This window comes from Pangasianodon hypophthalmus, chromosome 9 (genome assembly GCF_027358585.1).
Source record: "Pangasianodon hypophthalmus isolate fPanHyp1 chromosome 9, fPanHyp1.pri, whole genome shotgun sequence".
Taxonomy (NCBI): Eukaryota; Metazoa; Chordata; class Actinopteri; order Siluriformes; family Pangasiidae; genus Pangasianodon; species Pangasianodon hypophthalmus.
Genome location: NC_069718.1, coordinates 5,883,753 through 5,895,895, shown reverse-complemented (window position 1 = coordinate 5,895,895; position 12,143 = coordinate 5,883,753). Strand labels below are relative to the sequence as shown.

At 37.1% G+C, this 12,143-nt stretch overlaps 1 long non-coding RNA gene across 2 annotated transcripts; it reads right to left on the bottom strand.

Annotated features, from left to right (window-relative positions):
* Positions 1 to 237: 237 nt before the first annotated feature.
* On the bottom strand, positions 238 to 3,121 carry LOC117598093 (uncharacterized). Of its 2 annotated transcripts, XR_004578816.2 has the most exons (4): positions 2,838 to 3,121; positions 2,501 to 2,605; positions 1,907 to 2,011; positions 238 to 1,298 (listed from the first exon to the last, which is right to left on the bottom strand). It is a non-coding gene; the product is annotated as an uncharacterized LOC117598093 (long non-coding RNA). The 2 variants fall into 2 exon arrangements; XR_004578817.2 differs by lacking the exon at positions 1,907 to 2,011.
* Between the last annotated feature and the right edge of the window lie 9,022 nt (positions 3,122 to 12,143).

The following is a 12,143-nucleotide window of genomic DNA, read 5'->3' as shown; positions in this document are numbered from 1 at the left end:
TATACCCAAACTTTCTGTAAAGCTGCTTTGTGTCAATGTCCATTGTAAAAATGCTTTATAAATAAAACTGAATTAAATTGAAAGGAATTGAATGATATGAAGTGGCCAACTGCTTTACGAAAACCTTTGCGTCTGCATAACTCTGTGGTGGGGGTTAAAAACAATGGCACTATTAGTATTTATATAACTGGAAGTGGGAGTGGTCTATACAGGAAATGTGTCAGGCAGCAGAGATGGTAATAATTGCAGAGGATGATCTTTATTAAAATCACTGGCAATAGTAAACAAATCCAAATCATGAGGCAAAGCTCAAGAACATTAAACAGGCAGATCATCAGCTGCTGTACAAATTGATATCAAAGAACAAGACAAAAGTCAAAGGCAAAAACAAGGGTTCAAACCAGAATTAGTAACCATCAAACAAAGGCTTAGTATGTCAGGTGAGAACAGGAACTGAACAAAACCTTGGCAATGGGTTGTTGCAGTGAATGTGCTTAAATAGTGTGTGTGGTAATAGAGTCCAAGGCCCAATCCCAATTCTATTTTATACCCCTTCACCTACCCCTACCCCTACCCCTATGCCTACCCCATTCCCCTTGTCCCTTGAAACAGAGTGTCAAGGGGTAGGGGTGAAAATATTCCCCTAAGAATCGGGACACCACTACTATACTGTTACACGTCATCATACGTCATCTAGGTCCTAATTCTCTCTCTCGAATTGGCAATATTTGAGAAAAAAGTTTAGCGATTTCTAAATATCGATTTCTAAATGTCTTCTGTGGTTACAGCCATCAGACATGAAAATATGTTTATGAAAATAACATCACCATAAATATGAACACACGATTGAATGTAACAAAACAAATGATTTATATTCATTAAAATCTTTATTAACGTCAATAATGCTTACATTTGTGGGTCTTTTTGTTCACACACTGAGAATTCATACCCCTTCATTTGAAGTGTGGTCCCGAAAAATCTTCGTTTGAAGGGCTGTCTGGCCTTTCCCCTTACCTCTACCCCTCCAACCAAAAGAGAATCAAGACACCTACCCCTTCATATGAACACGCGAAACGGAGCGGTAGGGGAAAGGGGAAGGGCTAAGGGGTAGAAATGGGATTGGGCCCAAGTGTGTTATCAGAAATTGAGTGACTGAATGTGACAATGAACGCGGTGCATGGGTGTTGTACTCCGTAATGTCCATGTTTGTAGGCAGTAGTGCATTGGGAGAAATGGAGTCCAGTGCCGATTCCAGTGTTGACAAGACAAAATGTTAACACTGAAAAAAAGTAACGCTCCTAGAAAAAAGGAGTCATTTGACATTTAGAAATTTGCACAACATAACATTATTCAACTCCTAAACTTCTGAAGTTCCTCAACCTCCGCTACGTCACTCGAGTTCATAACTGACGCTCTGTGGAACTTTCTGACAAGCTTTCTATCTAATGTGACTGAATAAGCTAGCAAACCAGGGAACCCATTAACTCTGGGATAAGTTAGTACTGTTGGCCAGCTTAGCTGTTGCTATCTAGCACATAGCACAGTTGCTAAACAAGTAAGTATCACGGTGCACCATTTTACTCTCTTGATAGTACTACTGATTATTTTTGTCAGGTTAAATCAGCATCCAAACCTGCTAAGAGTCCTTATCCATCTCTAAACTACTCCATAAACACTTAAGATAACATGACATCAAGTCTTAGCTGATATTATTTGTTAGCTGAATAATGTTAGCTGCTAAACAATACGCACATGCGGGCAGATTAGAAACCTAGCAGAGCTAAGGGAGTGTGCATGAGAGTGTGATCACAGGAGATTAATTAGTGCATTTGTTCCTGCAAAGTAAGTGACAGACAATGTTTTTAATCAAAGTGGCTAAATGTCACACTGTTTGGAGAGTACTCACATTTTACAGTGTGAAAACAATGTGTAAAAAGAAACTGCAATCTGACAGGAAGCTTTGACTGCCGCTGCAGCAAAGATGTTGGACAAGAAAAAAAAATGTAGAACACTGAAACCACACACAAATTTTGTAGATTAGTACAAAACAAAGGTGATGAATAAGGACACTTAAGTTATAGCAGCTATAAACAGCCCTTCCCTGATCAGCCTTTCTATTTTTGTCTCTTCAAGTTAATAAGACAAAAAATTACATCATGTCATATTACCAAGAAAACAGAAAGTGTAAGCTTTTTATCCTGAAGATGATAGAATACTTACACATACAGCTTTACCTCTGAATCTTACAAAGCATTGACATGAAACTCATTTCCTTATGTTGTATTAGCAGATGGTGGCATTTTAAATCATATTTCTGGCTCAGATTTCAGCAAAGTCTGTCTTCATAGATATGTGTGTGTGTGTGTGTGTGTGTATGCTCATCTCTCTCTGCTTTGTCTCAGTAGAATACAGGCTTATCTCTGGATTCACCTCCATCCACAACACCCAACCAGTTTTCTGCCCACAATTAAACATACAGCACTGAGATCATAGGACTGACCTGCTGTAAGCAGTCTGGTGCTCCTGCTGATGACTCCTGATGTGCTTCTTCTTCTTCTTCTGTGTTATATTTGCCCTTTATATACACACAGGAACTTGGTCCAAACTTGGAGAAAATACAAACAACAAAACAGCAGTTTTTTTTTCTGAACAAACTTACTTCACTCCTTATTTTTCTACAAACATCATGTCCCAAAGTGTTTTATTCTTCTTCTATCACAGCAATTTGCCAATGCTTAAAAATGTACATTTATTAAATAATGTCATATCACACTTTTTTTTTATCCATTTTTAGTTACATTTAATGTTATAGGATAGGTTATCCTGTTATCACTTACCTTATAGCAGCTATAAACAGTTGTCCTTCTCTTTTTATTTTATATCATCAAGTTAATAAAACTACAGAACAAAAACATAGCTTGTTATGTTACCAAGAAGCCACAAAAGTGTAAAATCACTGAACACAAAGTGTGTTGAGTGAAAGTGTCATAGTCTCTATACATAATCTCTACAGAGGTGAGAACACAGGCAGGTAACTTCACACAAGGATAATCCATAAATCAAAATTGAAACTATGAGCAGGGTCAAAAACAGAAAACACAAAAGCTAAGAGAAACAAAAACAAGGCTCGGGCTTATAGGACAAAATGTTCCCATGTCAGAAAACTTGAAGTTACAGCTTTACCTCTGACTATAAGTGCTAACATTGGAGACTCCTTCTACAAATGTTAAATAAATGTCTTCTTACAGAAAACTTCACCACACAACAATCACATGTTCTTCTTTGTCATATAAGAATACATTGCAAAAAAAATCATTTATTAGGCTTAGATTATGTGGAACATCTGCAAAACAAGCCCCTGTGTATTAGCTGTTACTATGGAAATGATAACATATTAGAACAAGTCTTTAATTTAAACCTGTGATTTGAATTAGAGCTGCATTAATGTTATAGAAAATTACTCAACACCTTATAACCATCCCAGTTACTTTACACTGGTCGAGTTACAAGAAATAAAATTTAAAAAGAAAAAAAAATGTTTTCAAACATTTTCCACATTTTGTCAGACACAAACCCCAGACATTGCAAGTCATTTACAAATACATACATACATACATACATACAATTCAACAAGTTTGGCATGAACATGAGTACGTGGGTGTGTGAGGAATTGAAATGGCCAGCACAGTCCACTGCAGGTTGAGATCATAAACAGTTCATAAAATAAAGGAAACCAGTCCTATCTGTAGATGAGCAGAGTTACGAAGGCTGATGATAATGTCCTAAACTTGGATGTCTGGTTCGAAATGAAGGTTTCACTCCAAATACACCAAAGGAGTTGCTTCAGCAATATAGTAAGGCAATTGTCCATAAACTCAAAGAGGTAGCCCCAGTACTTGATCAAGAGGTTTGAGGTTTGAGGTTTGAGCTGGAAACATAAAGGTTTCTCAAACAGAATTAGGATATAAGGCAAAGGCAACCATGAGGCAGCTCCAAACAGAACACTTACTCTACTACTTCCTGTTTTTATTTAATACAGCATGATCTACATGTGTCCCCCTAGTGGCTAGTATGAACATAACATGAGCATGAACATAACTGTGACGGACTGTGACTGTTACAACCTTCTGACCAATCACAAATCAGAATCCAATGGTGCTGTGTTATATGTAGTTATAGTTATGAATCTAGTTTATTGATTTTCAGTTTAATATTCCATATGCTCCCATATAGCTTTCCAAAAAGCCCCAAAAATACTAACATGTAATTTCAACATTCCCTCATTACGCCTTAAACAGAATTTTACATCTATAACTGGCTTATCTTTTTTTTTTTTGCTGTAAAAAAAAAAAAAAAAAAAGGCCAACTTTTGGGCAAAGTAGCTCACCTAGCTCAATTTACTGAGTAAGGTCACATGTCTCTCAATTTGTTCTCTTTTGTTCAGCTGATGGAGTTTTGATAGTTAAAAAAGACTTAATAACTTAATAAATGTAAACTTGTAATGTTTTCTTGACATGTTTATCTTTCAAAACAATCAGCTCCTCCAACGCAACAGCGAAGTTTGTGACATTAGGAAATGTGCTAGAGGCGATATCATCTTCAATTACAATAAGAATTCACACTTTCATCTCTTTGGTCTGTCTATCTGTCAATCAATATCACCTGATATTAACCTCAAATTAACATTTCTTATGAATGGAATAGTTCACTCAAAAATGAAAATCATATCATCAATCAATGCAGTCTCAATTTCGTATCACTTTTCTTCTGAACAACACAACCAAATATATATTGAAGAATGTCTGAGCTTTTTCTTTTTTCACTTATGCAATACAAAGTCAATGGAGATAAAAACTTTAAGCTCAAAAAAGAACCTACATCAAGACAGCATAAGGATAATTCATACAATTCCAGTGGTTTAATCTATGAAATCTTAAGTGATAGGTGAGAAACAGACCAAAATGTAACTCATTCACAGTAAATCTGGACATACATTTGTGCTCATAAGTTTGCATCCCCCTTGCAGAATCCTCAAGATGTTTATCATTAAAAAAAAAAATAATGAAAAGTATTATTTAGTAGTGTCCTAAATAAGCTATTTCACATAACTGATGTTTACATATACATATTCCACAAGATAAAATAATCACTGAATTTACACAAATTAGCCAGTTCAAAAGTTTACACCCCCTTGGTTTTTATTATAGTGTGTAGCTTCCTGGATGATCAGTGACTTTATGTTCTTTATGTTCATCTTCTGCACATTTGAGCTCTTCTCAACAGTGGCTATATGTTGAGATGCAGCTTTTCACACTGAGGACAATTAATGGACTCATACACAACTATTACAAAATCTGCAAACATTCATTGATGCTCAGGAAATAAACACACAACATTAAGAGCCAAGGGGATGTAAACTTCTGAACAGGATGATTGATATAAATTGTTATTTTGTCTTGTGGGAAATTTGTGAATATCATTTATGTGAAATGCCTTAGACCAGTAATAAATAAAAACAAATTGCTATTTTTATGATCCCATGCTAAACATCTTGCTGATTCTGCAAGGGGGAATGCAAACGTATGCACTCAACTATGGTTTTTTTTTGTACCTTGAAAGTTCTGGATCCTATTGACTTATACTGTATGGATAAAAACATCTCATCTATCCATGCAAATATCTTTGTATTCTGCAGTGGTAGGAAAATAATACAAGTTTAGATGATATAAAGCTCAGTAAATGATAAGAATCTGGGTGGCCTATTCTTTTAATAATGTTAATCTCAGTTAGCATTCAATTTCATTGCATATTTTACCACAGCATATAAATGAATGGTGACTGAGGCTGTCATTCATGTTAATTGTAATGAATTGTGTACCCAATTTTACTGACCTTCCAGGACTGTTTACTTTCAGTGAGTCACAGTATTTGAGGTCTGAAAAATGGGTACCAAATAAAAAGACTTGATTAAAAGATTTGTGATGCAGTGTTATTTATTGTAACTTAAATCAGCGCTTTTCAATTCTGGTCCTTGCGCAGCATAGCACTGGACTTTTGATGAGCTTGCAGGAATGCTTATTTAAAGTCATGGAGCCTCTACTAACGAGCCAATGAATCGAATTAGATGCGTTAAATAAGAAATACTTTCACAATGTGTAGTGATGTGGTATTCTAAGTCCAGGATTGATAACCACTTGGGTTCTCAATCTCAATGCCACACTGGGCAGTCGTGGCCTAATGGATAGAGAGTAGGACTTGTAGCACAAATTCCGAGTATGGGTCACCGTACTTGGCCACAAGTCACGTCACTTCACTTCCTAAAAACTAAACTTCTAAAGTCTAATCAGCCTGTGTACACATGAGGAATACATTGTCATCATCTTCCTTCTAAAAATACCCCCAGGAAATGCTCTTTTCTGCAAATAAATTACCAAAGGGCTTTGATAAATCTATATTTTCTACAATCTAGAGGTAACTTTGCCACATGGTTGTCATTAATAGGTTACCTGCTGATCAAGATTGTTAAGAAGATCCTCCATTTCTTATCCAAAAGCCAATTTATTTTCCTGCTCCATATAACTTGAAGAGGTTTGGGGTGTGCTGGTGTACTGATGCTCTGAATGTCTCAAGGAAGTCCATGTTGGTGATGCGTTTGAACTCATTACATATATGGTGATAGAAAAAAAACAGGTCTTGGCTGTAACACTGTTTAACAGGATTCACATACTGCACAACAGACGTACAAGCAACACAAAAACAACCTCTATTTAAGTTAATCTAGAGCTAATTATTTCCATTTCAGACTTTTTAAATTTTATCTCATTTGGAAGAAACCATCGTTCCAGCACCCCAGCCACCATTGGTACCACTTTCACAATCTCTTTTCATCAAAGGGGAAATGTCAGACTCATTTTCTGACTGATGAGCACTTCATTCTTCGTTCTCTTCTTTAGCTTCTCTACCAAGATGAGCCTTTCCTTCTTCAGAGTATTATCAGACTGGCCTTTAGGATGATCTGGCAAGTAAAAACCTCTCCTTGTTTGGCCCTTTTCACAGTATTTCTCCTCTTTTCTTCATCACCTCCCCCTTCTCTTTTCCTGTTGATACTGATACGTGGCAACCAGATGAAAGCAATTTGGATCTGTAATTGCCAGGTTTGTATTTTATGCTCATTTTCCAGCCATCAAATCTTTTGCCCGTACCTGGCTCTGTAAGGTTCCTTCAGTATGTGTGCAGAAGCAACAGCTTCAATTTCTTCAGGGTGTGGGTATGCTTTCAGAGCAAATATTGCCTCTGCACTTTTCTCCAAGATACGTGACTTCATTTGTCTTGGTACACTTAAAGTTTTGTTTGTTTGTTCATAAACCTCATTTCCTTTGCGACGCCTCAGCTGGACATCATACAAGAAAGTAGGAATCAGAGAGGATGACGGCCACTGTGATGAACTTCTCATATAGCTCTGAATGATGGCTGATGGGATCTGGGAAAAAGCAGAAGTTGACCTGCTGGCAGTATCAAGGGAGGATATAGATTGTGCATCAGACTGATCAAGAACAGATGAATCTTTGTCCCACACAATTTTTAACACAGCCCTTTCAGCAGGCAGTTCAGAAATTTCTGATACAGTGCATTCTGATAAGCTCATTTCCAAAAGTCGGGGTCCTCAAATTGTAGCAAAAACTCTCCCTGAATCTGTAACTTTGATTTCAGTTCTGCTTTTAAATCATCCACCGATTCAGGCAGTTGTTGAAGGTGGACCTTCCTAATGTTTTGGGGTGAGATGAAATCCCAAAGCTACATTATCTATGGGGACAAGAAACCATAAACAAGTTGTTCCTATGTGTGCAAGGCATAACTACAACTTTACGCAGCAAGCTTGTGCAAGCTATGCCAATACTTACAAGATTTACTTCATGCAATTAATTCACATTTTTTTACAGGCTAGAAAAAAAAATTACTTACCTTTTAATAGAGAAAGAAGTCTTTTATAGATACCAGCAGCTTTCCTACTACTTTATATGCATGCAGTGGGTTGGGATCATTCAAAGACTCAGGATCCAAAACCTCTATCTCTGAGTATTTGCTTTCAGTAAGCTCAAAGGAACTGCAATGTTCTAAGTACCAAGATGAAAGTTTTGTGGAGATAAATGATACCTTGTTGTCAACAAACATAATACTGACAATCCTATAGAATTCTGGTAAACCAGGATATTTTCTGGTGACTGCTCTCCTCAGTGCTGTGTCTAAAGAGCCTGTCTCAACCACTTTATGACTCTCAACATATAACTGTGGCTTGAAGAGAGAGTGTCCTTCTAAATAATATGCAGACATTTGCTGATGCTTTGTTGCCTGTGTGAGAAGCAAGTTCTTGAAATTGTGGGTATCGTGCACCACTTTTTTGAAGAAACTATGCTTAGCTTAGAATCTGATCATCCATAATTCCAAAACATCCAACGAAGTGGTGTTTTCGTATTTTGATATCAGGATAAGTCTCTGTGAGTAACTTCCAGAGATCTGCTTAAGGTCCACTAAATCTCCCATGCAGGGTCATTTGCTGGGATACTGCTCCCAACCATGAGGGGGAGTAATCCCAACAGTGTCCAAATCTCTTGTCCACTGCCACCAATTTTTCCTTGGCAAAGCTTGATTTGGGAATTTTGTGTGGATTATATACACAGTCTGCATACTTGTAAGTCTGCATACGTGACTTGATATGACTATTCAGTTCATCAAGTGATAATCCATTTGCAGGAAATCCTGTGATTGGATGGAAGTATGATAAGTGCTTACTCAGAACACACTCCATTTTCATGCCGTTCAAACTCTGGAGCTGGTCACCTCTCTGAAGTTCCTCCACCAGAGAGTTGTATTGTTCTCGAGTTCTTAACTGAAAATCTCCAGGCTCAGTGCTGGCAATTTGCTTTTTACTTACTAAGCAGAATCTGCAAAAGTTCACAACAATGAGGCTTTCTTGAAAGCCTGCAAGGCCAAGGTTGATGCACAGACACAAAACACACTTCCCTTTATGAACTGCTCTAGAGCCAGAGCGAATATCACCACCTGTTCCAGGGACTTTATATCCTTAAGCAATGGGTCAAGGAACCTGTCATAACCAAACAATCGCACATCATCACTCTTTGTGAGAACTATTAGATTAATTTCATTCAGAGTGGAGCAACTTTGTGATGGCAAATTCAGAATATCCCAATATACAGCAGTATTTTTATGTATCTTTCTCAAGTTGCCGAGAGGGATGCAGACTTCAAAGTCATCAATGTATAAACCCAAAGCAATGCTAATCTCCTCTTCACTTAAAAGTCTGTTCTCTTTGTAGTATCTTCCATCCTGAAAAGACTTGTAATGGCCAGGAAAAGACTCTTGATTAAACACAACCTTGTCCAAAAACTTTATAGCCAAGTAAACATTCTAGCTGCTTTGTAACTGTCTTTTTCTTATTCCTTATGTACTAATCTGAAATCTTTGGTGGTTTGATTTTTATGTTTTTTTGTTCTCTGACTGCTAAAGCTGGAATGATTGGTAGTGATGCTCAAAATGACACGCTTCACTGCACATGCGCCAACTTCTGAATTGTTACAATGCGCATGCTCCAACCTCCAAACCAACCTGTATGCTTGTCAATTTCAGGAATAAGAAAAAGACAGTTACAAAGCAGCTAGAATGTTTACTTGGCCATAAAGTTTTTGGACAAGGTTGTGTTTAATCAAGAGTCTTTTCCTGGCCATTACAAGTCTTTTCAGGATGGAAGATACTACAAAGAGAACAGACTTTTAAAACAATTAAAACTAAGTTGGTCCAATGATTTTTGAACCAACCTTTTTTAAGTTCTGTTTCTGGTTAAAGTTCAAATTCTGATTAAGACAGCTTTTACATGATTTATTGTCCAGCTAACTAACAGCTAACTTTTTGCAAGTTGGATTTTATATTGTTCTAGTGTCTGTTTTTAATTTCTTGTATACACATTTTGCCATATACAAGTCAGTGTGTCTTTTCGGTTTGGCTATAAAATCACTATGCTGGAGAAAATGATGAGTTCACCTCTAGGCTTTCTTTGGGGGGGGGAGCTCTGGAGAGTGCGGACACCCTTTTAACTCTATTATAAATGCAACAGAAGGATTTACCAAAGTTATACACCAAGCTCTGTAACACACAAAGTCTGAAGCACTGGATCTAATTGATGAGGGCTGTGCTGTATTCATTACCACAGTGATGGATCTCCAGACCTCAATTTCAACTCCCTAAGTGTCAGCCAAATATTTGCCCTTTTCCAACACAGACGCAGATTTGCTTCATGACCAGATCAGGGATCAGTAGAAAAAAGAAAGAGAGATCAAGAGCAAGCAGAAGGCAGCAAGGTCACCTCTACTGGCTTCATATTCAATAACTAGGGGAAAAAAATAATGCACTAATACATTTTATAGAAGCTCCACTTCTCTGGGTTTTCAGAATCTCAGAAGTGAGTAATAATCCCTCATTAGTTTGACTGAATGGGAATGAAATATTGTTGTCATATTGTCATATTTTCATAGTCACCAGCCCATCACCCCAACTTTCAGTCTAAATGCATTCCAGTGCTTCTACTCAAGAAAAATGGCTGCTTGCTGAAGTGTCTATGGCAAATCAGGAAAAGTGCATGACTTAATTATTATAGCTCCATCTCTGCTAGCATGGGTCATGCCCATAATGTTTAAATCATTTTAATCTCCTGGATAATATAAAAACACTGAAGAGATGTTCTGGTAACTCGGGGTCATAGTCAGAGTTAATGGCTTCATACAATAACGCAACACATTTTGTCCTTTTGAAGTTCTTTAAAAATGTTAGTTCTCTATGGAGAAAGAAGACCTCTATTACAACTAAGCACTACTACGAGCATTAGAAACAGATCCATTTACATAATATAAATCAATAAATCACGTTGTGTAAAGTTAAAAATTGAAGCTAAAGCAGTACTGATTAGAGTTCACCATGGATGCAGCCATTTTGATTGCGAGATCAGGCTTGAGCAAGATAGATCTTGCTGTAACAGTGGATTTTGTCTACCCCTAAAACCAGGAGATTTTGTCTATCCCTAAAAACTCTGCGAAGTGCTCATCTTACAATTTACGCTTAGATATCCACAGGATTATGAAAAAATGGTGAAGCCATTGCAACAGACACTAAGTTGAATTAGTTGCATCACTTATATGTCATTTTGCTCACAGTTGATTGGTCCAGTTTCTGTTTGAGATCTCTTACCCAGGACATAAACTGCCCCGGAGCAGGTTTGCCATGGAGCATAAGTTACTATGGCGATGAACACCGGTAAAAGCCGAGACACTTTCATGGTGCCGAAAACTCAGAGCTGGCACAAACTAAACTGAAGCTTACCTGGTTAGCCACCTAAACCAGCTTCATGGTAAAGGCCCCATATGTCACTGCTAAAAGCCTGCTGGCTGGCCTTCACATTTTGCATATGGTTAATCAACAGATTTAAGTTTACAACCTAGGTCATATCCTTCAAAAGGTCAGAGGAACTATGTACTCTTTTTTGCACACTAAAAAAATCTGTTAAAACAGCAACAAAACAGCTGGGGGAAACATCCAATCAATACCATCAACAAAGCAAAGTTTTTCTGTAGCACTTTCATGCTGTTTGAAGGGTTTTTAAGCCTCTTCACAAATCCATAGAGCCAGCATGAATTTCATGCATGGTAGCTTTGGTTGTAATTACCTTTCTGATAAAGGCTTGACTTTAATAACAACAACAAAAAAAACTTATTATTCCATTCATTTTCAAACTCTACTTTGTCACTATTATTATATATAAATATCTTATCTTATCTATCTGTCTATCTATCTATCTATCTGTCTATCTATTACACTACCAGTCAAGGTTTGTAGACACCTAATCATGATTGGTTTTCTTCATTTTTACTATTTTCTACTACTTTAGAACAGTGATGAAGATATCCTCTCTGTGAAACAACCCATATGAAACACTATGAAACAAAACACAACTCCAGCTGTAACCTTTGTACCTTTTCATATGAACTGTCATGTGATTGTTAAGAATTTGCAAGGTTATGTTGGACTATGTTCAATGTTCAGAAACTTTGGCTCTGACATCGAATTCCAGCAAGGCC